The sequence below is a fragment of the Schistocerca cancellata genome, chromosome 4 (assembly GCF_023864275.1).
Source record: "Schistocerca cancellata isolate TAMUIC-IGC-003103 chromosome 4, iqSchCanc2.1, whole genome shotgun sequence".
In the NCBI taxonomy this organism is placed as follows: domain Eukaryota; kingdom Metazoa; phylum Arthropoda; class Insecta; order Orthoptera; family Acrididae; genus Schistocerca; species Schistocerca cancellata.
In genome coordinates, this window is record NC_064629.1 from 901,273,096 (window position 1) to 901,300,094 (window position 26,999).

Below are 26,999 nucleotides of genomic sequence, written 5' to 3' on the forward strand. Positions count from 1 at the left end.
CAGCAAGATCTCCGGATCTGTCCCCCATTGAGCATGTTTGGGACTGGATGAAGCGTCGTCTCACGCGGTCTGCACGTCCAGCACGAACGCTGGTCCAACTGAGGCGCCAGGTGGAAATGGCATGGCAAGCCGTTCCACAGGACTACATCCAGCATCTCTACGATCGTCTCCATGGGAGAATAGCAGCCTGCATTGCTGCGAAAGGTGGATATACACTGTACTAGTGCCGACATTGTGCATGCTCTGTTGCCTGTGTCTATGTGCCTGTGGTTCTGTCAGTGTGATCATGTGATGTATCTGACCCCAGGAATGTGTCAATAAAGTTTCCCCTTCCTGGGACAATGAATTCACGGTGTTCTTATTTCAATTTCCAGGAGTGTACCTGTCATTAATGATCATAAGTTGTGTTACTTACTATGTGGTTCACCGAACTATTAGTGATATTATTCATATGTCGGCTTCATCACTCACTACATTGTGGCCATATTCAGATATTTTATGCTCTAGTTCAGCAGTTACCTCCTCCACTATGTCTCCATCAAATGCATCAAGATTAAACACATATCTCACTACCCGTCGGCGTCAAAAAAGTGTTTATAAGAAGAGGTAGAGTTAATACTACTCACGTCTCTAATCCTACACAATCTATGGAATACCCCAAGAATTTTTGATTGAGAGCTGCGAAACTACTTCCTGTAAAAAAGCTACGAGAATGCTGAATCGCCACTGTCCTGGGCGCCTGCACAAAGAAGAATACATAACTGTTAATCCTAATGAATAAATTCTTCTTCCACTACTGTTCAATGATTAGAACCCACCGAGCCGACTAGCCTGCTCCACCGCATTACATGCTCCGTCATCCCTTCAACAGTAGAGATTTCATCCCAGGCCCTACACAAGTAACGCAAAGGTTTCTGTTAGCAGAATCACGTTTGCGTTATCATCGTCGTCTGGTCTTCCACCTTCACGCATTTCAGTGTGAAGAGTGAGTGTTTTTTTTTCTTTTGGACTTTCTCATTATTTTCTTGTTTGAGGCCATGTCAAAGTGCAGGGACATTAGTTTCACTGTTAGAGTGTCATTTGTGAAACCGCAGGAACCTACAGACATACCGTCGTTACAGGAAAGGCCGTGGAAACGGATTTAACGCTATAGAGTTGTAAGTTTTGTAATTTAGCCGGCGATGAGTTCGGTCTTGATCAGTGACAATTATTGACTGCAGATGGCCACTAATCACAGACCATCATTAATCACTGACCATCAACGATCAGTGACAAAAATTATTGTTGGTCTGACGATCAGTGATCAGTGCTATCAAATTCTGTGAACTGAATAAGTGTATCAAGCTGCCCAAAAAGTGTACGTAATAACCCATCAAACCATATCGTCTTCTCCTATAATGTATCAACTTGCCGCAAAGTCTGTCAGATTACCCCCTCAACAGTATCAAATTACAACTCAAACTGTATCAAACTGTCACAGTAGCTGCGTGTGTAGCATAATGCACACAGAATTACAAAGATTACCTTTAATTCCTAATGCCTAAATCATAATGTCTTGATGCAACAATATTATAATATGCAGTTCCTCTTACCCCCTCCCCCATTCCAGTATGTGACTCTAATATTTCGTCAGAATACTATCGACCGTTCAGTAAAATGCTGCTGCTTAACAGCTAACACGTGATGCATAACGCCTAACCCTAATATGCAAAACTGTATGCACATAGATAGCTCTGGCGTAAATGTTTTTTTAAAATAGTTTTGACTCCAAGGTCAAAGATGTGAATTATTACTTTCTATCAAAAAGTTAACCTTGTTGTAAAACTCTTAACATATTCAATTTTCGTGATAGAAACAACTGACTGCTGTTAACCATGGATTGGATGTGCAGACTGCATTATACAGAGAGAACGGGTGGGGATCTGACTGCATGTATATGTGTTACAATCTCCTATAAGGTGATACTAGAACGACTGTCCAGTCTTTATAAAACAAATTTGTGCTCACTCTTCTTTCTAGTACTCCTGGGAGAACCTACCCTCATATTCATTCACTAATGAAAGAGGTACGACTTTTATTAGAGAAAATGTGGGACAGAGCATAACAGGTTTTCCTGCTATAAAAACAGGAAAATCATAAAAAAGCAATCTGTGCGCTTGAATTCCTAACGCCAGGTGCATATATGACTAATATATTGGACGGCATGTTGCTTTAACCCCTTTTTCTTCTTATTATTACTACACGTTTGAAACCAGAAGGGCAATGAAAATAAAAGGACCTCTCCGCTCCAACAAGCTCTGGTTCCCTGCGTGCAACATCAAATTTAAAGGGCACCGACAATTATTACGAATGCCATTGTTATACAGAGGAAAGGAAAACTGTAATCTTGTTCATACGTTTCATCTTTCGTTCATATTACAACGTTGTTGCCTGATTAAAGTAAGCACTTCACCGAGAGACAGGGGTTTATCATGTTTTTTACTGATGTAGTAAAATCTACCACTTCAGTAGCCGAACATTTAGCCGAATTGCCTTAGATGTTGAAGGATTTGGGTTCAATACCCTGTACCCCTCACATTTGTCTGAGGTAGATAATTCTGGAGTTTGTAGCTGAAAGAAGAGAAATGTCTTGGATTCATCAAAAATCGCTATTTTTGAAAATTCGGGAATTAAGGCAACTACCACACTATTTTGCAGTCTTGAGGGTTACAGAAAAACTACTTTTAGCAATGTGATGAAGTCCAGCTTTTTTAACCTACAAATTGTTGAGCAGAAATTTACAGACATCCTAATCTTACAGCCGGCCGCGGTGGTCTAGCGGTTCTAGGCGCTCAGTCCGGAACCGCGGGACTGCTACGGTCGCAGGTTCGAATCCTGCCTCGGGCATGGATGTGTGTGATGTCCTTAGGTTAGCTAGGTTTAAGTAGTTCTAAGTTCTAGGGGATTGATGACCACAGATGTAAAGCCCATAGTGCTCAGAGCCATTTGAACCATTTGAACCTAATCTTACAATGTTTGCTGTAACACGAACCAATCCAAAAGGGCTCACATATGAAACCGTGAACTATCTTCTAGGAATGCATGCGTTTTCTTATCTGCATGCAAGAATACACTGGCTCACAGCCACAGAATACCAAACTTTGTGAACCATTATAACGCACGTTAAAAGAGCGGAATTAACGCAAGAGGGACGCAAGATAGAGGAATTTCCACGATACTCACAATGTCTCACATGATACGTGTTTTTCATCATGCCATGAAAAGGTGCCCATCGACAAACTTGCTGTGCACTCCCCCAGATTCACCATTATCAGTCCGACATCTACTTCCGGTAGAACGCACACAAGACAAGCGAGCTGTTTTACCAAATTCCAAATACCACTTCTTAATGGTTCAAATGGCTCTGAGCACTATGGGACTTAACTGCTGAGGTCATCAGTCCCCTAGAAATTAGAACTACTTAAACCTAACCTAAGGAATTCACACACATCCATGCCCGAGGCAGGATTCGAACCTGCGACCGTAACAGTCGCGCGGTTCCAGACTGTAGCGGCTAGAACCGCTCGGCCGCACCGGCTGGCTACCAGGTCTTAATAATGAAAGACCGGGCACTGCCTGTGTCTAATAAGGCACAAATCGGTTCCTGACCTAATTTCGCACAAATGAAGGGGAGAGAAGGGATCGACCGAGCTCGAATTACACGACAATTTACCGGCCAGTTTCGCTTTCTCTTCCCCCACCTTCTTCCCCGCTTCTCCTGGCGTCATTTTTGATAACAGGGCGAGCGAAGAACCGGACAGGACCGGACCAAATGATCTGCGGATCCGCAGTGATAACATTGTCGTTGGTTAGGGACGTTCCGGGGAACAACAGTTGGCAGTGCTTCCGACGGCATAGTATTATGACAACGCTGCTGCGTAACTTCCGGAAATTGGCGGGCATCTAATTAGTCAATAGCCGCCAACAACTCGGCATACGTTCGCGGTCTCTCAACAAAAATTAATTTTCCCTTCTCTGAAGTAGAAAGACCATTAAGGATATGGGTGACACAATAGCGTTCTGAAATTTGTTTGTCGAGTGCCTCTACCGCAAGCCTAACACGTCCCACAAATTGCAATAGTGGTTCCCTATCTCCTTGCACCCGCCAAAATTGTTCCTGTTCCAACGCTCTACGCGCGCGGTCAGTGAGCTTAATCTTTAAAACCTTATCCCTCAGGTGCGTGAACGAACCGCCTTCTTGCAACGTTTCGGCTATTATCAAAGCTAAACTGCCGCGGGCCATTGAATACAACGCCGTCAATACCGTAGCATGTGGGAGAGATAGAGCCTCCGTATGTCACCATAAACGAACAATTAATTCCAACACCTTGATAAATTGATCTACCGACTCAAAAGTAATGTCAGTGACATCATGCAACAATCTAAATAATGGGTGGGGCAGTTTCGAAAAGAATTAGACTGTTCTAATTCGACTCGCTGGGACGCCCGCTCCCTTACATCATGACGACTCTCAAGATCGATATTAGTCTCCTCTCCCCCCAAGACAAGCCCCAGGAGGCGCGAATTCAGGACCTCCACCCCCGCCATGGTCTGACCAAAAGCTGCTCTATGCGCGTCTTGGACCCCAACCGATTTTAAATCTAACAAAGACTGAAGTGAGTGAGTCAGTTGAGCTTGTGCTCGACGAAGCTGTTTTAACGTGGTAGGATCACGTTCAAAGACTGACACGGTAGCACTCGAAACAGCTATAAATGTAGAAACTGATGATATCCACTTACCCTGATCCGGGAAAAGATCTGGAGACAACGTTACTGGAGCTAGCAACACCACCCGGAGCCGTGGAATCAACTCATTCACCGTACCGTCTACATTTTGACTTCTGATTCTAAACTCATATTGTGGCTGGGCTTTCGTAAGTAAATCTAAACCTAGTACTGATCGTGCCATGATCGCTCGGAGTTCCTGTAAAACACACAAAGGAAACTATAACCAAAAAGAAAAAAACTTTCTCAATCAACAAGAGCATAAAGGTACAAACAAAATACACTCCTGGAAATTGAAATAAGAACACCGTGAATTCATTGTCCCAGGAAGGGGAAACTTTATTGACACATTCCTGGGGTCAGATACATCACATGATCACACTGACAGAACCACAGGCACATAGACAAAGGCAACAGAGCATGAACAATGTCGGCACTAGTACAGTGTATATCCACCTTTCGCAGCAATGCAGGCTGCTATTCTACATCTACATCTACATCTACATTTATACTCCGCAAGCCACCCAACGGTGTGTGGCGGAGGGCACTTTACGTGCCACTGTCATTACCTCCCTTTCCTGTTCCAGTCGCGTATGGTTCGCGGGAAGAACGACTGTCTGAAAGCCTCTGTGCGCGCTCTAATCTCTCTAATTTTACATTCGTGATCTCCTCGGGAGGTATAAGTAGGGGGAAGCAGTATATTCGATACCTCATCCAGAAACGCACCCTCTCGAAACCTGGCGAGCAAGCTACACCGCGAAGCAGAGCGCCTCTCTTGCAGAGTCCGCCACTTGAGTTTGTTAAACATCTCCGTAACGCTATCACGGTTACCAAATAACCCTGTGACGAAACGCGCCGCTCTTCTTTGAATCTTCTCTATCTCCTCCGTCAACCCGATCTGGTACGGATCCCACACTGATGAGCAATACTCAAGTATAGGTCGAACGAGTGTTTTGTAAGCCACCTCCTTTGTTGATGGACTACATTTTCTAAGGACTCTCCCAATGAATCTCAACCTGGTACCCGCCTTACCAACAATTAATTTTATATGATCATTCCACTTCAAATCGTTCCGCACGCATACTCCCAGATATTTTACAGAAGTAACTGCTACCAGTGCTTGTTCCGCTATCATATAATCATACAATAAAGGATCCTTCTTTCTACGTATTCGCAATACATTACATTTGTCTATGTTAAGGGTCAGTTGCCACTCCCTGCACCAAGTGCCTATCCGCTGCAGATCTTCCTGCATTTCGCTACAATTTTCTAATGCTGCAACTTCTCTGTATACTACAGCATCATCCGCGAAAAGCCGCATGGAACTTCCGACACTATCTACTAGGTCATTTATATGTATTGTGAAAAGCAATGGTCCCATAACACTCCCCTGTGGCACACCAGAGGTTACTTTAACGTCTGTAGACGTCTCTCCGTTGATAACAACATGCTGCGTTCTGTTTGCTAAAAACTCTTCAATCCAGCCACACAGCTGGTCTGATATTCCGTAGGCTCTTACTTTGTTTATCAGGCGACAGTGCGGAACTGTATCGAACGCCTTCCGGAAGTCAAGAAAAATAGCATCTACCTGGGAGCCTGTATCTAATATTTTCTGGGTCTCATGAACAAATAAAGCGAGTTGGGTCTCACACGAACGCTGTTTCCGGAATCCATGTTGATTCCTACAGAGTAGATTCTGGGTTTCCAAAAACGACATGATACTCGAGCAAAAAACATGTTCTAAAATTCTACAACAGATCGACGTCAGAGATATAGGTCTATAGTTTTGCGCATCTGCTCGACGACCCTTCTTGAAGACTGGGACTACCTGTGCTCTTTTCCAATCATTTGGAACCTTCCGTTCCTCTAGAGACTTGCGGTACACGGCTGTTAGAAGGGGGGCAAGTTCTTTCGCGTACTCTGTGTAGAATCGAATTGGTATCCCGTCAGGTCCAGTGGACTTTCCTCTGTTGAGTGATTCCAGTTGCTTTTCTATTCCTTGGACACTTATTTCGATGTCAGCCATTTTTTCGTTTGTGCGAGGATTTAGAGAAGGAACTGCAGTGCGGTCTTCCTCTGTGAAACAGCTTTGGAAAAAGGTGTTTAGTATTTCAGCTTTACGCGTGTCATCCTCTGTTTCAATGCCATCATCATCCCGGAGTGTCTGGATACGCTGTTTCGAGCCACTTACTGATTTAACGTAAGACCAGAACTTCCTAGGATTTTCTGTCAAGTCGGTACATAGAATTTTACTTTCGAATTCACCGAACGCTTCACGCATAGCCCTCCTTACGCTAACTTTGACATCGTTTAGCTTCTGTTTGTCTGAGAGGTTTTGGCTGCGTTTAAACTTGCAGTGAAGCTCTCTTTGCTTTCGCAGTAGTTTCCTAACTTTGTTGTTGTACCACGGTGGGTTTTTCCCGTCCCTCACAGTTTTACTCGGCACGTACCTGTCTAAAACGCATTTTACGATTGCCTTGAACTTTTTCCATAAACACTCACGATTGTCAGTGTCGGAACAGAAATTTTCGTTTTGATCTGTTAGGTAGTCTGAAATCTGCCTTCTATTACTCTTGCTAAACAGATAAACCTTCCGCCCTTTTTTTACATTCCTATTAACTTCCAAATTCAGGGATGCTGCAACGGCCTTATGATCACTGATTCCCTGTTCTGCACTTACAGAGTCGAAAAGTTCGGGTCTGTTTGTTACCAGTAGGTCCAAGATGTTATCTCCACGAGTCGGTTCTCTGTTTAATTGCTCGAGGTAATTTTCGGATAGTGCACTCAGTATAATGTCACTCGATGCTCTGTCCCTACCACCCGTCCTAAACATCTGAGTGTCCCAGTCTATATCTGGTAAATTGAAATCTCCACCTAAGACTATAACATGCTGAGAAAATTTATGTGAAATGTATTCCAAATTTTCTCTCATGGAGACGATCGTAGAGATGCTGGATGTAGTCCTGTGGAACGGCTTGCCATGCCATTTCCACCTGGCGCCTAAGTTGGACCAGCGTTCGTGCTGGACGTGCAGACCGCGTGAGACGACGCTTCATCCAGTCCCAAACATGCTCAATGGGGGACAGATCCGGAGATCTTGCTGGCCAGGGTAGTTGACTTAAACCTTCTAGAGCACGTTGGGTGGCACGGGATACATGCGGACGTGCATTGTCCTGTTGGAACAGCAAGTTCCCTTGCCGGTCTAGGAATGGTAGAACGATGGGTTCGATGACGGATTGGATGTACCGTGCACTATTCTGTGACCCCTCGATGATCACCATTGGTGTACGGCCAGTGTAGGAGATCGCTCCCCACACCATGATGCCGGGTGTTGGCCCTGTGTGCCTCGGTCGTATGCAGTTCTGATTGTGGCGCTCACCTGCACGGCGCCAAACACGCATACGACTATCATTGGCACCAAGGCAGAAGCGACTCTCATCGCTGAAGACGACACGTCTCCATTCGTCCCTCCATTCACGCCTGTCGCGACACCACTGGAGGCGGGCTGCACGATGTTGGGGCGTGAGCGGAAGACGGCCTAACGGTGTGCGGGACCGTAGCCCAATTTCATGGAGACGGTTGCGAATGGTCCTCGCCGATACCCCAGGAGCAACAGTGTCCCTAATTTGCTGGGAAGTGGCGGTGCGGTCCCCTACGGCACTGCGTAGGATCCTACGGTCTTGGCGTGCATCCGTGCGTCGCTGCGGTCCGGTCCCTGGTCGACGGGCACGTGCACCTTCCGCCGACCACTGGCGACAACATCGATGTACTGTGGAGACCTCACGCCCCACGTGTTGAGGAATTCGGCGGTACGTCCACCCGGCCTCCCGCATGCCCACTATACGCCCTCGCTCAAAGTCCGTCAACTGCACATACCGTTCACGTTCACGCTGTCACGGCATGCTACCAGTGTTAAAGACTGCGATGGAGCTCCGTATGCCACGGCAAACTGGCTGACACTGACGGCGGCGGTGCACAAATGTTGCGCAGCTAGCGCCATTCGACGGCCAACACCGCGGTTCCTGGTGTGTCCGCTGTGCCGTGCGTGTGATCATTGCTTGTACAGCCCTCTCGCAGTGTCCGGAGCAAGTATGGTGGGTCTGACCCACCGGTGTCAATGTGTTCTTTTTTCCATTTCCAGGAGTGTATCACATTCACACACCACCTACACAAATTACGGCACCCAAGGTCCGGGAACGAAGGTGCTCTGCTACCACTGATGTGGATTACCAACACAAGGGCCGGCCGTGGTGGTCTAGCGGTTCTGGCGCTGCAGTCCGGAACCGCGGGAATGCTACAGTCGCAGGTTCGAATCCTGCCTCGGGCATGGGTGTGTGTGATGTCCTTAGGTTAGTTAGGTTTAAGTAGTTGTAAGTTCTAGGGGATTTATGACCTAAGATGTTGAGTCCCATAGTGCTCAGAGCCATTTGAACCAACACAAGTGCAAGGATAGGGTACCAATATAGACAAGAAAGGAAGTATGAAGGGCACCAACGGCAATAACAATCATCCATTTATGGCACCATTACACACGCACATCATGATATATGAGACATTATCACAAACGGTGTGCATAATGAGGGCCGCACAATTTTACCAATGTAAGAAATTAAAATAATACTAGCACAAGATTAACTAAAGTGTCATCAAGGAAATGTCTATGGGAAGAACAAACCGGGACCGCAAGGGAGAAGGCAACATCACTTAACTCAGGTGCACCAAAACAAACAATGGACGCCAGGCCGTGCCAACAACGGACACGTAAGGCACGCAATTACTCTCTTGTTGCGGTTTCACGCGTTCCACCCAAGTAATAGCTACCCGAAACATTTTAATACTTTGAACAGTATAGCAGTGATCAGCAAATTTAAAACAATGCCATGACATAAGAATACAACAATTTAAGAAAATCACATATGAGTCTGAGCTTAAGGTCTTTCGGTATTAACAGATTACGAAAGGTAAAGGGGCATGTGCCACTTTTAAATCTTGCATAAACACACTACTAAATCTTGCAGTTAAGGCAACAAGAATCAAATCAGTTAAGTGATATTGTTACTTTCAAGTAATAATAAAATTATTTCATACAATAAAACCAAGAATGGCCTCATCAGTACTCCCCAGTGAAGCAGTTCACACAAATGGTACTCCACGGATCCGAGCACACAGCCCCATACAAAATGCAACACAACCACAGCGACCCGGCGTACTACCAGAACCACCAGACAGTAAACTAAAATAGTACGAAACCAAAACAAGGGCCGTCCTTTTAAATAACGAGAAATAGCCCGGGCCGTACAACGGACCAAATCCCGGGAAATCCATAAGAAACCTCAGCCAACTTAATACCAAAACAACAATTTATGAACAATATGCAAAAGACAAGACCTCTCAGTCCAAAGGCTTCCGTTTGGTCGCGAAGGTGGATCCAACCCGCCTGCTGAGGTGCCAAGCGTCGTACGGAGTGCCGAATCAAGCTTAACCTTCGTTGACGGAAAGCGGAAGCACCACAAGACAAAATAAACTCCAATCTAACTGCGCAAGGAAAACTATAAGGAGTGCCACTCGAAGACTATACACTTGAAGATCAAATACAAAGCACGCAGACAGACGTGGCGCTGAACGACTCACTTCCATCTCTAGCGTCTAGTAGAGTACAGAGAGCAGCGTAGCCCATCGATATACATCCATGGGACGGTGAACGAGGATAGCAATCCCTGCGACGGAGAGACAGGCGGACGAAATGACATCCCGCCGCACATAGAAGGTATTTCCAACTCAGGCACGAAAAACTACGACAGGCGATATTTTGCTCCCCTTACGAATCAAGTTAAACGGCACACGGCGGCCTTGTCCACACTACTAAACGTAAAATCACGGTCCGGTCTTCCCATCGGGCCCCACTCGGCGTCCAGACGCAAACAACACCAGCCGAGCCGAACTGTCTTCACGCCAAGGCAGCCACCTCTCACCTCCTCACACGTCTCCAGCTAACCCCGGCCAGCAATCACACACGGAAACAACCGCCTAACACCAAAGCGCCATCTGAGTGAAACTCAGCACTAAGATCGATACGGACCTTGAAATAAGCGAGCGCCGTAACAGCTGATCTACTCTAACACGAGTCACGAAGCGTCCTCACAAGTTTACTTCCGGCGGCACTTCGTCTCCAACCTTCCAAACTTCACAGGAGTTCTCCTGCGAAACTTGCTGAACTTCCCCTCTTGGCAGAAAAGATACTGCAGAGACATGGCACTGCCTGGGGGATGTTTGCAGGATGAAATTTTCACTCTGTTGCGCAGTGTGTGCTTATGTATGCCCTTGCCCTTACGGAACAGCTGACTGTCATTTTAAATACTTCCCTTATGAATAAGGGAAATGTCGTGGCTTACTGCTAGTCGTGAGTAAATGTTCCACTTGATGCGCCGGCCGAAGTGGCCGAGCGGTTCGAGGCACTACACTCTAGAACCGCACGATCGCAACGGTCACAGGTTCGAGTCCTGCCTCGTGCATGGATGTGTGTGAAGTCCTTAGGTTAGTTAGGTTTAAGTTGTTCTAAGTTCTAGGGCGCTGATGACCTCAGCTGTTGAGTCCCATTGTACTCAGAGCCATTTCAACCATTAAGACGTGGTATTTGGAATTTGGTAAAACAGCTCGCATGTCTAGTGTGCGTTCTACCGGAAGCAGATGTCGGACTGCTAATGGTGAATTGTTGCCTATTCTTGTGGAGTGCACAGCAGGTGTGTCGATGGGCACCTTTTAATGTCCTGTTCAGTTGTTGGTTGCGGAGAGTTTAAGCACGCCTTTCATTTTGGTTTGGGACTTAATTAGTAAGTCGGGTCTTATTGTCGATCCTTCAAGGGGTACCTTCTATTTTCAATTCCGACCTACTACTAGAATTTGTGAGTGTGGCAGGGGAGGAGGAAGTATTGTTTTGGCGGTAACACAGGCTTATCCGGATGTATCACATGTCCCTTCCGACAAAGAAGCAAGGTTAAAGGAGCTGTTGTCTCAGTACCCGCAAGTTATTACGGACAGATTAGGACTAACCAATGAGATCGAGTATGAAATTCTTCTTACCGATCAGATCCCGGTGCGAAAGGCTCCGTATAGGTTGTCACCTCCTAAAATGCGGGTGCTGCGAGCCAAAATTGAGCAGATGTTGAAGGATGAAGTATTCCGCTATTCCACCTCGCGGTACGCTTCCCCTGTTTTCCTCGTCCCTAAGGCAGGCAAGAATTACTATCGGCTTGTAGTCGATTACCGGCTGCTTAATCAGAAGGTGGTGTTGGAATCGGTCCTGCTCCCCGACCTCCATAATTGTTTTACCTGGTTTAAGGGTGCGATGTATTTCACAGTATTGGATTTCAATCAAGCCTATTTCCAAGTACCTCTTGTGGAGAGTTCCAAGCGAGTCACGGAATTTACTGCAGATTGGAATTTAACCGGTTTCCATTTGGTTTCGCGACGGGAGCCGCGGTTTTTTGTAGATTGTTAGATCGAGTGTTTGGTGACTTGAAGTTTAATTGTGTGTACAAATATTGAGATGATCTAGTTATTTATTGAAAATCATTCGAGGACCATTGGCAGCATCTTAGGTTGGTGTTAGAGCAGCTGCGACTGGCGTGGCTCACGGTTAGGCCGTCTAAAATTAGTTTGGGTAAGAGAGCTATGTCCTATTTGGAGCACATTGTCTCGGATCGGGGAGTCGAGATTGAAACGTGCTATTAGGGATTCCCCCCTCCCCCCCTTAGCACAAATAGGGGAAGCACGTTTCATTGGCATGTGTAACTTTTTTAGGAAATTTGTGCCGCAGTTTGCTGAATTAGCCACACCCCTTAATACACTCCTGGAAATGGAAAAAAGAACACATTGACACCGGTGTGTCAGACCCACCATACTTGCTCCGGACACTGCGAGAGGGCTGTACAAGCAATGATCACACGCACGGCACAGCGGACACACCAGGAACCGCGGGGTTGGCCGTCGAATGGCGCTAGCTGCGCAGCATTTGTGCACCGCCGCCGTCAGTGTCAGCCAGTTTGCCGTGGCATTCGGAGCTCCATCGCAGTCTTTAACACTGGTAGCATGCCGCGACAGCGTGGACGTGAACCGTATGTGCAGTTGACGGACTTTGAGCGAGGGCGTATAGTGGGCATGCGGGAGGCCAGGTGGACGTACCGCCGAATTACTCAACACGTGGGGCGTGAGGTCTCCACAGTACATCGATGTTGTCGCCAGTGGTCGGCGGAAGGTGCACGTGCCCGTCGACCTGGGACCGGACCGCAGCGACGCACGGATGCACGCCAAGACCTTAGGATTCTACGCAGTGCCGTAGGGGACCACACCGCCACTTCCCAGCAAATTAGGGACACTGTTGATCCTGGGGTATCGGCGAGGACCATTCGCAACCGTCTCCATGAAGCTGGGCTACGGTCCCGCACACCGTTAGGCCGTCTTCCGCTCACGCCCCAACATCGTGCAGCCCGCCTCCAGTGGTGTCGCGACAGGCGTGAATGGAGGGACGAATGGAGACGTGTCGTCTTCAGCGATGAGAGTCGCTTCTGTCTTGGTGCCAATGATGGTCGTATGCGTGTTTGGCGCCGTGCAGGTGAGCGCCACAATCAGGACTGCAACCGACCGAAGCACACAGGGCCAACACCCGGCATCATGGTGTGGGGAGCGATCTCCTACACTGGCCGTACACCACTGGTGATCGTCGAGGGGACACTGAATAGTGCACGGTACATCCAATCCGTCATCGAACCCATCGTTCTACCATTCCTAGACCGGCAAGGGAACTTGCTGTTCCAACAGGACAATGCACGTCCGCATGTATCCCGTGCCACCCAACGTGCTCTAGAAGGTGTAAGTCAACTACCCTGGCCAGCAAGATCTCCAGATCTGTCCCCCATTGAGCATGTTTGGGACTGGATGAAGCGTCGTCTCACGCGGTCTGCACGTCCAGCACGAACGCTGGTCCAACTGAGGCGCCAGGTGGAAATGGCATGGCAAGCCGTTTCACAGGACTGCATCCAGCATCTCTACGATTGTCTCCATGGGAGAATAGCAGCCTGCATTGCTGCGAAAGGTGGATATACACTGTACTAGTGCCGACATTGTGCATGCTCTGTTGCCTGTGTCTATGTGCCTGTGGTTCTGTCAGTGTGATCATGTGATGTATCTGACCCCAGGAATGTGTCAATAAAGTTTCCCCTTCCTGGGACAATGAATTCACGGAGTTCTTATTTCAATTTCCAGGAGTGTAGTTAGCGTGGGAAGGATGTTGAGTTTCGTTGGGGTGAAGAGCTACAGTGTGCCTTTCAGGCCTTGAACACTGCTATTGCTAATCCGCCGGTGTTAGCTTTACCGGATTTTAACCGGCAGTTTATTGCTCAGACCGATGCTTCTCGAGGTGGGGTGGCTGCTGTGCTTCTCCAAGACGAGGAAGGCGAGCGACGTCTGCTGGAATTTGCGTCACAACGTCTATCTCAGTCGGAACGTAACCATTCGATATATGAATTTGAGGCCCTCACGGTATTATTCGACTTGGAGAAATTCGCCTTTTATTTAGAACATTCTACCTTCATTTTGGAGACGGATAATCAGCCGCTCAGTTTGGTCCTAGCCCGCCCCCCGCAAAACGGGACGCATTGCCCGTTGGGCAGCGAGAATTTCATCCTTTCGTTTTCAGATCAGACACATCAGAGTATCTGATAATTGCGTGGCCGATGCGCTGAGCCGTATGTTTACTGAGAAGGAGCAGGAGGTGCAAGTAGGTGATATCTTGACTGATGTCCCCGAGTTGTTTTGCCATCTCTCTAAGAAACAGGTTGAAGATCAATATTGGGGACCCATTTATCAACGTGTTAAAGGAGGTGAAATGGTTCCCGATTATGAGATATGTCGTGGGGTTTTGTGTAAAAGGCAGAGTGATGCTCGTAGTTGTTAGTGTATCCCTAAGGCTCTAGTAGATATGATAATCAAATATTTCCATGATTCGGCCGTTAGCGGGCATTTCGGCATCAGTAAAACCTTGAATTGGGTACGGGAAAAGATGTTTTGGCCAGAAATGTATGCTGATGTCAAACGTTATGTGCCATCGTGTGTGGCTTGTGAGTGGTCAAAGCCGGATGTTGGGGGACGTGTGGGTTTGTGGCAGTCAGAGAGATGTTTCGCGTCTCTTGAGCGATTGTTCATTGATTATTTGGGATCCCTTTCCCGTACCAAGCGAGGTCATAGATATACACTCCTGGGAATGGAAAAAAGAACATATTGACACCGGTGTGTCAGACCCACCATACTTGCTCCGGACACTGCGAGAGGGCTGTACAAGCAATGATCACACGCACGGCACAGCGGACACACCAGGAACCGCGGGGTTGGCCGTCGAATGGCGCTAGCTGCGCAGCATTTGTGCACCGCCGCCGTCAGTGTCAGCCAGTTTGCCGTGGCATACGGAGCTCCATCGCAGTCTTTAACACTGGTAGCATGCCGCGACAGCGTGGACGTGAACCGTATGTGCAGTTGACGGACTTTGAGCGAGGGCGTATAGTGGGCATGCGGGAGGCCGGGTGGACGTACCGCCGAATTGCTCAACACGTGGGGCGTGAGGTCTCCACAGTACATCGATGTTGTCGCCAGTGGTCGGCGGAAGGTGCACGTGCCCGTCGACCTGGGACCGGACCGCAGCGACGCACGGATGCACGCCAAGACCATAGGATTCTACGCAGTGCCGTAGGGGACCGCACCGCCACTTCCCAGCAAATTAGGGACACTGTTGCTCCTGGGGTATCGGCGAGGACCATTCGCAACCGTCTCCATGAACCTGGTCTACGGTCCCGCACACCGTTAGGCCGTCTTCCGCTCACGCCCCAACATCGTGCAGCCCGCCTCCAGTGGTGTCGCGACAGGCGTGAATGGGGGGACGAATGGAGACGTGTCGTCTTCAGCGATGAGAGTCGCTTCTGCCTTGGTGCCAATGATGGTCGTATGCGTGTTTGGCGCCGTGCAGGTGAGCGCCACAATCAGGACAGCAACCGACCGACGCACACTGGGCCAACACCCGGCATCATGGTGTGGGGAGCGATCTCCTACACTGGCCGTACATCACTGGTGATCGTCGAGGGGACACTGAATAGTGCACGGTACATCCAATCCGTCATCGAACCCATCGTTCTACCATTCCTAGACCGGCAAGGGAACTTGCTGTTCCAACAGGACAATGCACGTCCGCATGTATCCCGTGCCACCCAACGTGCTCTAGAAGGTGTAAGTCAACTACCCTGGCCAGCAAGATCTCCGGATCTGTCCCCCATTGAGCATGTTTGGGACTGGATGAAGCGTCGTCTCACGCGGTCTGCACGTCCAGCACGAACGCTGGTCCAACTGAGGCGCCAGGTGGAAATGGCATGGCAAGCCGTTCCACAGGACTACATCCAGCATCTCTACGATCGTCTCCATGGGAGAATAGCAGCCTGCATTGCTGCGAAAGGTGGATATACACTGTACTAGTGCCGACATTGTGCATGCTCTGTTGCCTGTGTCTATGTGCCTGTGGTTCTGTCAGTGTGATCATGTGATGTATCTGACCCCAGGAATGTGTCAATAAAGTTTTCTCTTCCTGGGACAATGAATTCACGGTGTTCTTATTTCAGTTTCCAGGAGTGTATATTGGTAGTTCCTGGTGCCTTTTCTCGGTTCACCTGGCTTCTGCCCTCCAGGGGAGTCACCGCTGATATCACGATTAAACAGTAGACATCGATTTTTTCTTGGTTTCGTCCACCCCGCTCACTTCTTACTGACAATGCTCCGGCATTCCTTTCCACAGCTTCTAAGGGATTCCTCATTTTTCAAGGGATTCGCCACATCACTACTACTCCATATTACCCCAAGGCATCCTTTGCTGAACGTGTTAATCGGAATCTTAAGGCGGCCCTCTGTGTTTTTCACGCCCGTTCTCCCAAGCGTTGGGATTTGACCCTACCCTGGTTAAACCAAGCGTTTAATTCGGCGCGCCATGAAGCTACGAGGAGCTCCGCTAATGCTCTTCTGTTTGGGTTCACGGACAATTCTCCCTTGTCCAACCTGTGGGGTATTAATGATCTTCTTCCCCAGCAAATTGATCCGGCTAACCTACGCGAGAATTGGCAACGGGCGCGTCGCAATATCTTACAGGCGCATCAGAGGGAAGCCCGATACTATAATCGGGATAGGCGCCCCTTCAGGGGCAAAGTGGGAGATGTGGTTTTTGTTCGTAATTTTGGGTCCTCAGGTGCGAGTGCTGATAAAGGGAAGGTAAGACCACCTTATGAAGAGCCCTTCCGTAATATGAGTGTGTTGGGTCCGGTCAACCCCCTCGTTAAACAGCCGGGCTCGGGGAAGACTCGTCGTGTCCACGTTTTACAAATTAAGTTTGCTCCTAATGTTTAACCAGAGGGACGGTGCTGATTTCCCTGTTCCTCTTTTGGGTCTCTCTCTCTCTCCGTTTCTCCTTTTCTACACACATCCCCTGGGTGTGTTTTGGGGGAGGGGGGGGGGAAGGGGGGGAGGTTGTTACGGCGCTCGCTTATTTCCAGGTCCGAATCGATCTTAGTGCTGAGTTTCAATCAGATGGCGCTTTGGCGTTAGGCGGTTGTTTCCGTGTGTGATTGCTGGCCGGGGTTAGCTGGAGACGTGTGAGGAGGTGAGAGATGGCTGCCTTGGCGTGAAGACAGTTCAGCTCGACTGGGGTTGTTTGCGTCTGGAAGACGAGTGGGGCCCGATGGGAAGACTGGACCGTGATTTTACGGTTAATAGTGTGGACAGGCCCGTCGTGTGCCGTTTGACATGATTCGTAAGGGGAGCAAAATCTCGCCTGTCGTAGTTTATCGAGCCTGAGTTGGAAATACCTTCTATGTGCGGCGGGATGTCATTTCGTCCTCCTGTCTTTCTGTCGTTTGGATTGCTATCCTCGTTTAACGTCCCATGGATGTATATCGATGGGCTACGCTGCTCTCTGTACTCTACTAGACTCTGGTGATGGAAGTGAGTCGTTCAGCGGCACGTCTGCTGGGTGCTTTATGTTTGATCTTCAAGTGCATAGTCTTCGAGTGGCACTCCTTACAGTTTGCCTTGCGCAGTTAGATTGGAGTTTATTTTGTCTTGTGGTGCTTCCACTTTCCGTCAACGAAGGTTAAGCTTGATTTGGCACTCCTTACGACGCTAGACACCTCAGCAGGCGGGTTGGAGCCACCTTCGCGACTAAACGGAAGCCTTTGAACTAAGAGGTCTTGTTTTTTGCATATTGTTCATAAGTTGTTGTTTTGGTATTAAGTTGGCTGAGGTTTCTTGTGGATTTCCCAGGATTTGGTCCGTTGTCCAGCCCGGACTGGGTGTCGTTATTTTAAAGGTTGGCCGTTGTTTTGGCTTAGTACGATTTTGGTTTACTTCCTGGTGGTTCTCGTAGTACGCCGGGTCGCTGTCGTTGTGTTGCACTTTGTATGGGGTTGTGTGCTCGGAGCCGTGGAGTACCATTTGTGTGAACTGCTTAACTGGGGAGTACTGATGCGGCCATTCTTGTTTTTCTTTGTATGAAATAATTTTATTATTATTTTAACGTAACATTATCACTTAAATGATTTAATTCTTGTTGCTTTAATTGCAACTTGGGTACTCAGAAATTTTGTTGTGTATTTATGAAAGATTTAATAGTGGCACATGCCCCTTTAACTTTCGTAATCTGTTAATTACCGAAAGACCTTAAGCTCATACTCATATGTGATTTTCTTAAATTATTGTATTTTTGTCATGTTATTGTTTTTACATTTGCTGATTACTGGTGTACTGTTCCAAGTATTAAAATGTTTCACGTAGCTATTACTTGGGTGGAACGCGCGGAACCGCAACGGAGAGAGTAGTTGCGTGCCTTACGTGTCCGCTGTTGCCGCGGCATGGTGTCCGTTGTTTGTTTTGGCGCACCTAAGTATTGTGTTGCCTCCTGCCTTGCGGCCTCGTTGTGTTCTTCTCATAAACATTTCCTTCAAGACACTTTATTTAATTTTGTGCTAGTATTATTTTAATTTCTTACATTGGTAAAATTGTGCGGCCTTCATTATGCACACTGTTTGTCATAATGTCTCATATATCATGATGTGCGTGTATAATGGTGCAATAAATGGATGATAGCTATTTCTGTAGGCGCATTTCATGCTTCCTTACTTGTCCCTATTGGTACGCAATCCTTGCACTTGTGTTGGTAATCCACATCATCAGCTAGTAGAGAATTTGCCCGCGAAAGGCAAGGATCCTGAATTCGAGTCTCGGTCCGCAAAATAGTTTTAATCTTACAGGAAGTTTCAAACGAATTTGGTATTTTATGGAGAACACGCTCCCTTCCACATGCTATCACTAACTATACTGTTTCCTGGTCGCCTGAGGAGTGGTGGGTCCGTTGAGGGCAATAAATGGCGCTTCTCTAAACCAGCCACTCACAACGTACAGATTTTACCGCGAACTAAATGCCAAATCGTTGATATGGTTCCCATGTCTCTAACCGCTTTGGGACTTACAACTGAGGTCATCAGTCCCCTAGACCTAGAACTACTTAACCCATCCTAACCTAAGGACATCACACACATCCATGCCCGAGACAGGTTTCGATCCTGCGACTGTAGCAGCAGAGCGATTCCGGACTGAAGTGCCTAGAACCGCTCGGCCACGACGACCGGCTAACTAAATGCCGTTCTAGTGGGGTGGTTTGGGGGAGGAGACCAGACAGCGAGGTCATCGGTCTCATCGGAGTAGGGACGGACGGGGAAGGAAGTCGGCCGTGCCCTTTCAAAGGAACCATCCCGGTACTTGCCTCGAGCGATTTAGGGAAATCACGGAAAACCTAAATCAGGATGACCGGACGCGGGATTGAACCGTCGTCTTCCCGAATGCGAGACCAGTGTGCTACCCACTGTGCCACCTCGCTCGGCGCCGTTCTAAGTTGTAGCCCGAACTCAGAGAGATGACTCGTGGTTAACCAGAGATCGTTCAGAGTTTCGCCAGGGAAATCTCTTCACAGCACTAAAGGTGTGCGAGATAAGTGAGGATTTGAAGTTGGTACTACAATTTGTGAGAATAAGAAAAGGGACTACTTTGGCCTCCACAGAGCTTTGAGACTGCTGGTCCATACTTCCGTGAACAACGATCATAGGTGGAAAAGAAATCCATCATGGCTACACCAAGGAGATTGCTGAACTGCAGCTAAAATTAAAAAAAAAAACTTCTTCCCATTCTCTCTCACTAGTCAGTGTTAATTATTTTGCCACACAGGCATGCTACTCCAAGTTATAAATCGGTGAATGAATACATATTTTCATGTACAAATAAAAAAGATTGAAGAAATACGATAGGCGTGCATAATGAATTAGAATGGATGTTTGGTTTTCACTACACTGACCTATGAAAGAATATTTTCACAGCGAATCGTATTTTAGAAAAATACGATGTCTTAGAAAATCTTCTTGTACCTGTACATGCCTTGCGGCAAAAAATCTGTGCATGTAATCCGCCATGTGGTTCCTAATTTTTTATTGTTGGTCTGGGCCTCGTTCTGCCCTTTGGTTCTTTCTTGTTTTTCCCTTATCGTTCTTTCTTTTTTCTTTCAGTAATAAGGAAATGACAGGATATAATAAGAAAGGTAAGAGGAATTCAAGAAAGATCCAACAAATGTTCTTACCATTGGGCGCGGAATGACGTATGATAAACTGGAAACCACGTAAGTTAATCTGAGTAAAAAAAAAGACAGGATTTTCTACTGACCAACATCATGGCCATCTACCAGTTGAAGCTGTATATTAGAGGTCAAACACGAACATTTCAAGGAATAACAGAACAACTTCATTAAGGCTAGCATGAAAGTTGTATGGAAGTGTTGTATTTACTGTATATGTCACTCTTTAGTGACTATGTAATTCAGGCAAATAAGGTGAACAAATAGGGGTCTATCTTATTCAACTTTTACTACAGCACAACACCAGACAGACAATATACACTACACACATGATACATGATTAGTATTAGTGTTTTAGGAAGCACAACAACATGATACAGAGTCACATATAATTCATATGTGATGAATATGACAAACTACTCTGCGCATGTTAATGTTAATCAGAAACATGGACGAGGTCAACGCAGTAGTACGTAGAAGTTAGTAAACATAGTCACAGATTACGTTTGCATAAAAGAAACAAGACAAAAGAAAAATCAGAAAAGAATCATTATCTAAACATTAAAACACAAAAATATGTACAGAAGACATTAAAATAAATTTATATCTGAACAAATGTCCAGATTCAATATGTCAAAGACACAAATATGTGACTAGAACACACCAAAACCACAAACATTAAAACAAATTCCGTGATTCAATATGGTCAGATGCAGAATGGTGTACGCACTATACTGTTGTGGAACTATGAACATACTCAAACAAAAGATAAGCAGATGAAAAGGAATGAAACACTCGGTAAGGCACTGCACTGGTTGCAAGGAATCTCTAATTTCTGAGTCGAAGAGTCTGAGGTTACAACAAGATTCAAACTATTGTCTGAGGTGTCGGGACTGAAAAGTTCCGTTTCGCTGACCTGCTCTCATTGGGTGGAAACAGCCCAGTCGAAACGTCGAGGTCCAGGTATTACAGTCTGCCCAGTTGTCCGTCAGTAACCTTCATTGTCTGTTACACCATTGGTGACAAACCTATCCCAGCACTATAACACTGTGTGCCTAATAAATAGTAGCAGTATCGTGCTCATCATGATAACAGCAATTCGGAATTATCGTCACAGGGTCTCCTGCACAGCTGGCTAATTAGCACAAGCAGCAAATACAATCACAACACACCACTGAGTGGAATGCTCATGCTTGCTTAAAATCAATCAATGGACAATCAACACAAATACTTAACAGTTTTGGTAAGGTTTGCAGAAGTTTTCAGTGACACTCATTTGAGAGAAGGGCTGTGGCTTAACTGCACTTCACATTGCCACCTATAAACACAAAAACAGTAGCAATACCAAAGAGGAGAAATATAATCCATCCTTCACACAAAAAATTATAAAAATCAATTAAATCATTTCAGTTGTCAACACAAAGCACAGATTCATAATAGGAAAGCATTCCCTTCTGTGTTACACAGTTGGTATGAAAAACACAGCTGCATTGAGTTGATTTTCTACCATTAGTGCACGAGAATTCCATGAAGTGCTCAGAAATTCATTGACCCTTGAATGATCAGCGCTGTCATCTACTAAGCATCAAGAATTATTCTGTGAGAACTCAGTATTGTATGGTATAAACACTCCCTCATCAATGGTATTGGTGGGCGAAAGTAATGGAGTTCATCTTTACACACAAGTGTCAAAACATTGAAGACTGTCATTTAGTCGTTCGAAGAAGCACAATTTCATTACTGGAGAGCTTCTGTTTTAGTGCTACACAATCGCAGGAAGTATAAAGTGACACCTCAATGTCTGTACGTGGTTAGCTACCCCTCTAATAGAAAGCTCCTTGAAGACGTAATGACAGAGAGCGTGACGCACTGGCAGCGTTGAGTGTCTGCCCAGTGTTGTTGCTACAAGCAGCCTCTCGTAGGTTGGCAGGCTCTTGGGTGACCCCACAGAATCCTTCGCTTTGATCTCATGCGCTGCGTCTGGGCGCACGTAGCGCGGCGGGTGTCACTACAGTGGTGTGCACAGTGAACAGGTGCTTAGCTGATAGATCAGGGGCGTGATCTCCTCTCGCAGCAGGCAGAGGACAACTACGCCTGTACCGCCGCGTTTGCTGGGCATTTTCACAGTTGAGATTCCACGGCCCGCTGTGGGAGGAGAGGAGGCGGTGGGTTACCTAATGGTCTCATGCTCACTAGGGATGGCAGCCCGAGGCGCTTACCGAGCAGCTCTCTCATCGTTAACTCCATGTCTGTCATCATCAGTCTGCAGTGCATTCCACCGATGACATGCTACATTTTGTCAGAACATCATAGCAGCTTACACAATAACGGTAATCTATAGACGATACACTGACCTTTGAAAAGACTGTAGCAATAATGCAACGAAAAAGAAACAACACTACAATGATTACAAATAAATTTACCGTAACATAACTCTGTGGGAAGCTTGGTGCTATACCAATTTACATGGAACTTAACCCAACTCATTTAACAGTTTACAATGGTTTGATGTCATAGCGAACTCATCTGCTCATCTGCTCACAGGCTTACTCACTAGCTTTGTCGTTTTGTTAGTTGTTTATTAATACCCCTTTACCATTAAACAATTACACACTTCACAGCATTCTCCTCCTTTGAAAGAAACTGATCAAAAAAATGCTCACAGTGTGTCCATTCCTCTGTCTGGATTATAAATCAACCCATGAAATATATTCGCAGTTGCCAATGTAGACAATTGAGAACTGTATACTGGAATATCAACATTAACTGTATATGCCAGACTGATACTCGAAGAACCCAGATTTCCCACTTCTTGGTAGGAGTCACCTTACCATTAGGCTACGTCAGCATTACTCACAACCAGGCCCATACGTTATCAAACAAGTGCCAACAACCTGTACTCATACAGCCATTATGTACATTCATGTGCAGGAGAGATTATTTAATTGAAAGTCGCTTAAGTAGTGTTGATGGATAAATATATTACTTCAGGGCCTGTGTTGGTCAGATTTAGGATGCAGTGTTCCTTTGGACATGCATACATGGATGCCTGCTCGCTATAAATGGGAAATATAGTTTGCATCACAATCCTGCACAATTTTTCATTGACAGTAGATGAAGAGTGGAACCACTACACCAGTCCAGGAGTGGGCCCCTACTTTTCATCTACTGTGATGGATCTTTTTTCCCACATAATTCAAACATTTTTGTACTTTAAAAAATAAATTGAACCTAATTTCATGAAATAAATAAATAAAATATTAGTTACATTATAAATTAAACTCAGTATAAAAGTAATTTGAAAACCAGAAAAATAGTTAGTTCCAACCATGATATCAAATTGATTGATAAATCAGGTAATTATAAATTTTTAATTGAATGAAGGTATTGAAAATTATCACACATGAAGAAATTGAAATTGTACAAAAAACATTTAGGTAATAAAAATTTATAAATATTTATGAATAATTTTTCTATATATATAAGTGCATCCATTTCTTAAGAGGATAATTAATTCGAATTATTTCAAATGCTATAATAATTAGAAATAAGTTTTCATGTATTATTACTGGTTGTGAATATTTATGTACTGGATACCGAGAACAAAATATTGCATGGAGCTTAATAAGGAATATAAATTTATTTGGCAAGCAGCTCTAATAAATTATTACTAAATATTATTTTAATTTATTTTAAGGACACATAACACTAAAATATATATGAATAAGATATTATAAACACAATGAGTTCCATGATACAGAATTCACCTTTCAGAAATACAATTTAGAATTTTTAAACTAGAAAATATATTATCAAAAATATAACCCAATAAAAATATATTTTTGTGTTTCAACTTTTCAAAATCTAGTAATTTTTATATAACATTTTCCAAAAATGCAATTAACTTTTTATATCTAAATCATCTCTCACATATGTAGTACTGAAATATTCACAACTCGTTCCTCCATTTTTAAAAAAGTGGGGTGATAAGTTATTCATTTTTTAATTTAACAGTGTTTCCCTTATAAATGAGAGAGCTACTAAACTAATTTATTGGTGTCTAACTTTGTACCTATTGTAAAACTAATAAATTATGAGGATATTTTAAGTTAAAGGAAGCTACAACAATTGATTTTATAATGAAACACTTTAGCCACTGGAGAAAAATTTTAAGAAAAAATTGGAAAGAATTACCTTATTCTAATATGGAAAACAGTAAAAGAAATATTCCCATTTTAGACTAATACATTTTTGGGGGACAAAATAGGTCAACAATGGAGCAGTAAATCCTTGCTAACCCATTTAAAAAATTTATGATCAAAAATTGTAGATGTAATATATACTCTGTTAACTATAACCATTTCTTAAATGCATCAATACTAAAATTAGGAATGCAGTGAAAGGAAATGAGAAATTACAGAATAGATTGAAAATAAGTTTATATTTTATTCTGAGTATATAACGCAGATAAAAATTGAGTTATGGAATATAACTGGTGTTATTATTATTAGTGATGTTGCTGAATAATTATAAAAGCAAGTATAGAAGCTTATGATTTAGACCATTTTTAGTATTTTACTCCACCTTGTTCATCTTTTGATTAGATATTTAAAATGATTGACCAGTCACTGTATTATTACACTATTGTGATATGATTTTAGTCTCAGATGAACGAATGAGTAATGGTGTAACACGGTAGTGTAAACGCTATGTTAATGGAAATAATGAATATTTAAAAGAATATTAAAGAAAATGTAATACCAGATAGTTAATACATTTAGACAGAGGGAATTTGTATGGTTATGCCATTACACAATACCTAACTTAAGAACTTTCAGAATGGATTGAACCAAAATTGTATGATTCTCAAAGAAAAGAGAAATTTTAGGCACTTATAAAATTGGTTATACTCTTTATGTAAAAGTTTTTAGGATAGGAGGTGAAGTACTAGCAGAAGTAAGGATGTAAGGACAGGTCATTAGTCATACATGAGTAGCACAGTCAGTTGAGAAATTTCCCACTAATGGCAAGGTATCTCAGTTCGTTTCTTGGTCTAGCACACAATTATAACCCACCAACAAGTTTCAGATTTAGAAAACCCGAAAAAAAATTGATGAAGAATAAAGGCTTTACCTCTTCCAACTGAGTGTAAAACTGTGCCAGGAACTTAAAAAATAATGTAACTACTTTAAATAGTAAATTTAGTTAATTTGTTCAAAACAGAAATCATAAGCTATATTTATCTCTAAGAATGGAAACATCAAAACTTTTCAAAGTTTTAAAATTTAAAGAAATCTTACTAGTTAAATGACTATATAGATATAAATACCGGAATGAATGACTAAAGCAGCAAATAATTTTGAAAATGATTTCTGTGTGTTAATAAAAAATGCATTTTTCTGGAAAAGAATGGAAAAATTGAAGAAACTGTAAATGTGAAATTAATGTTTAACTTAGAAAAAAGCAATAAATTAGGGACGAAAGCAAACCGCAAAAAAAGACCAATAGCTAACAAAAATCCAGTTGCAATCAATATGAATAAAACTGCAATATTAGTTAATATGTCTGTTTATTTAAGAATGAGTATACTTGAACTATCCAAAGAACTCATATATAATTTTCACTACAATATTTTGAAACCAAAATTTGGAGAGAATACTGAACTTCGTTATCAGGAACCTGAACTTAAGAAGTGTATGAGCTCAAGGTATTCATGAAAATATGAAATCAATGATTGATTATTTTAATACCAGTAATCATTCAGAGGGTAATATTTTTAATAGATCACAAGTTAATAAAAAGTATTAGGAAATATGGAATGTGAATGTAATTGTAAAATAGTGAAACACCTAAAATTTATGATTATAACATAGATTAGAAGGAAAGGGAAAGTATTAAAGAAGTCCATTGTAAAAATAAAATAGGTATAGAAGGGCGTAAAATTTCTTTATTTATCTGTTAACAACAAAATATGGAACAATGAAGAGAATAGACAGCTTTAAAGATGAAATTTATTCTTTTGAGATTTATAAAGAAGCTTAAGCCCATACAATACTGAAAGGTGTCTTTTAAAAAATTAGAATTGGTACACTATAAATTAATTAATTAGCTGATGCTGATAAGTTTCCAAAGAAACTTTTAATATAAAACTGGAATTAAGAATTAATATAAATTTTCTTGTTTTTCTTATAATTTAGATTATATTTTTTACACGAATAATCATACTTAGATGTTCGATTCTTATATGGACATTGTAAATCGTCATTTGTTTGACAGCTTATACATTTTTTGGTTTTATGTTTTCAGAATGTATGTTTTCATTCTCTTTAATAGCTAATAACACTTCTGAGCGTTCTTCAGTCATAATTTGTTCTAAATGTTCCTTGTTACAATATTTTGAAACATACAAGGGTTGGGAATTATATAGGAGAAACTATATATTCACAACCAATACAAAAGGGTTACATGTTTGCACCTGTTACTGTACTTCAAAGTAGTCACCCACATTGTGTAGAACCCATTGCCAGTGATGAGGA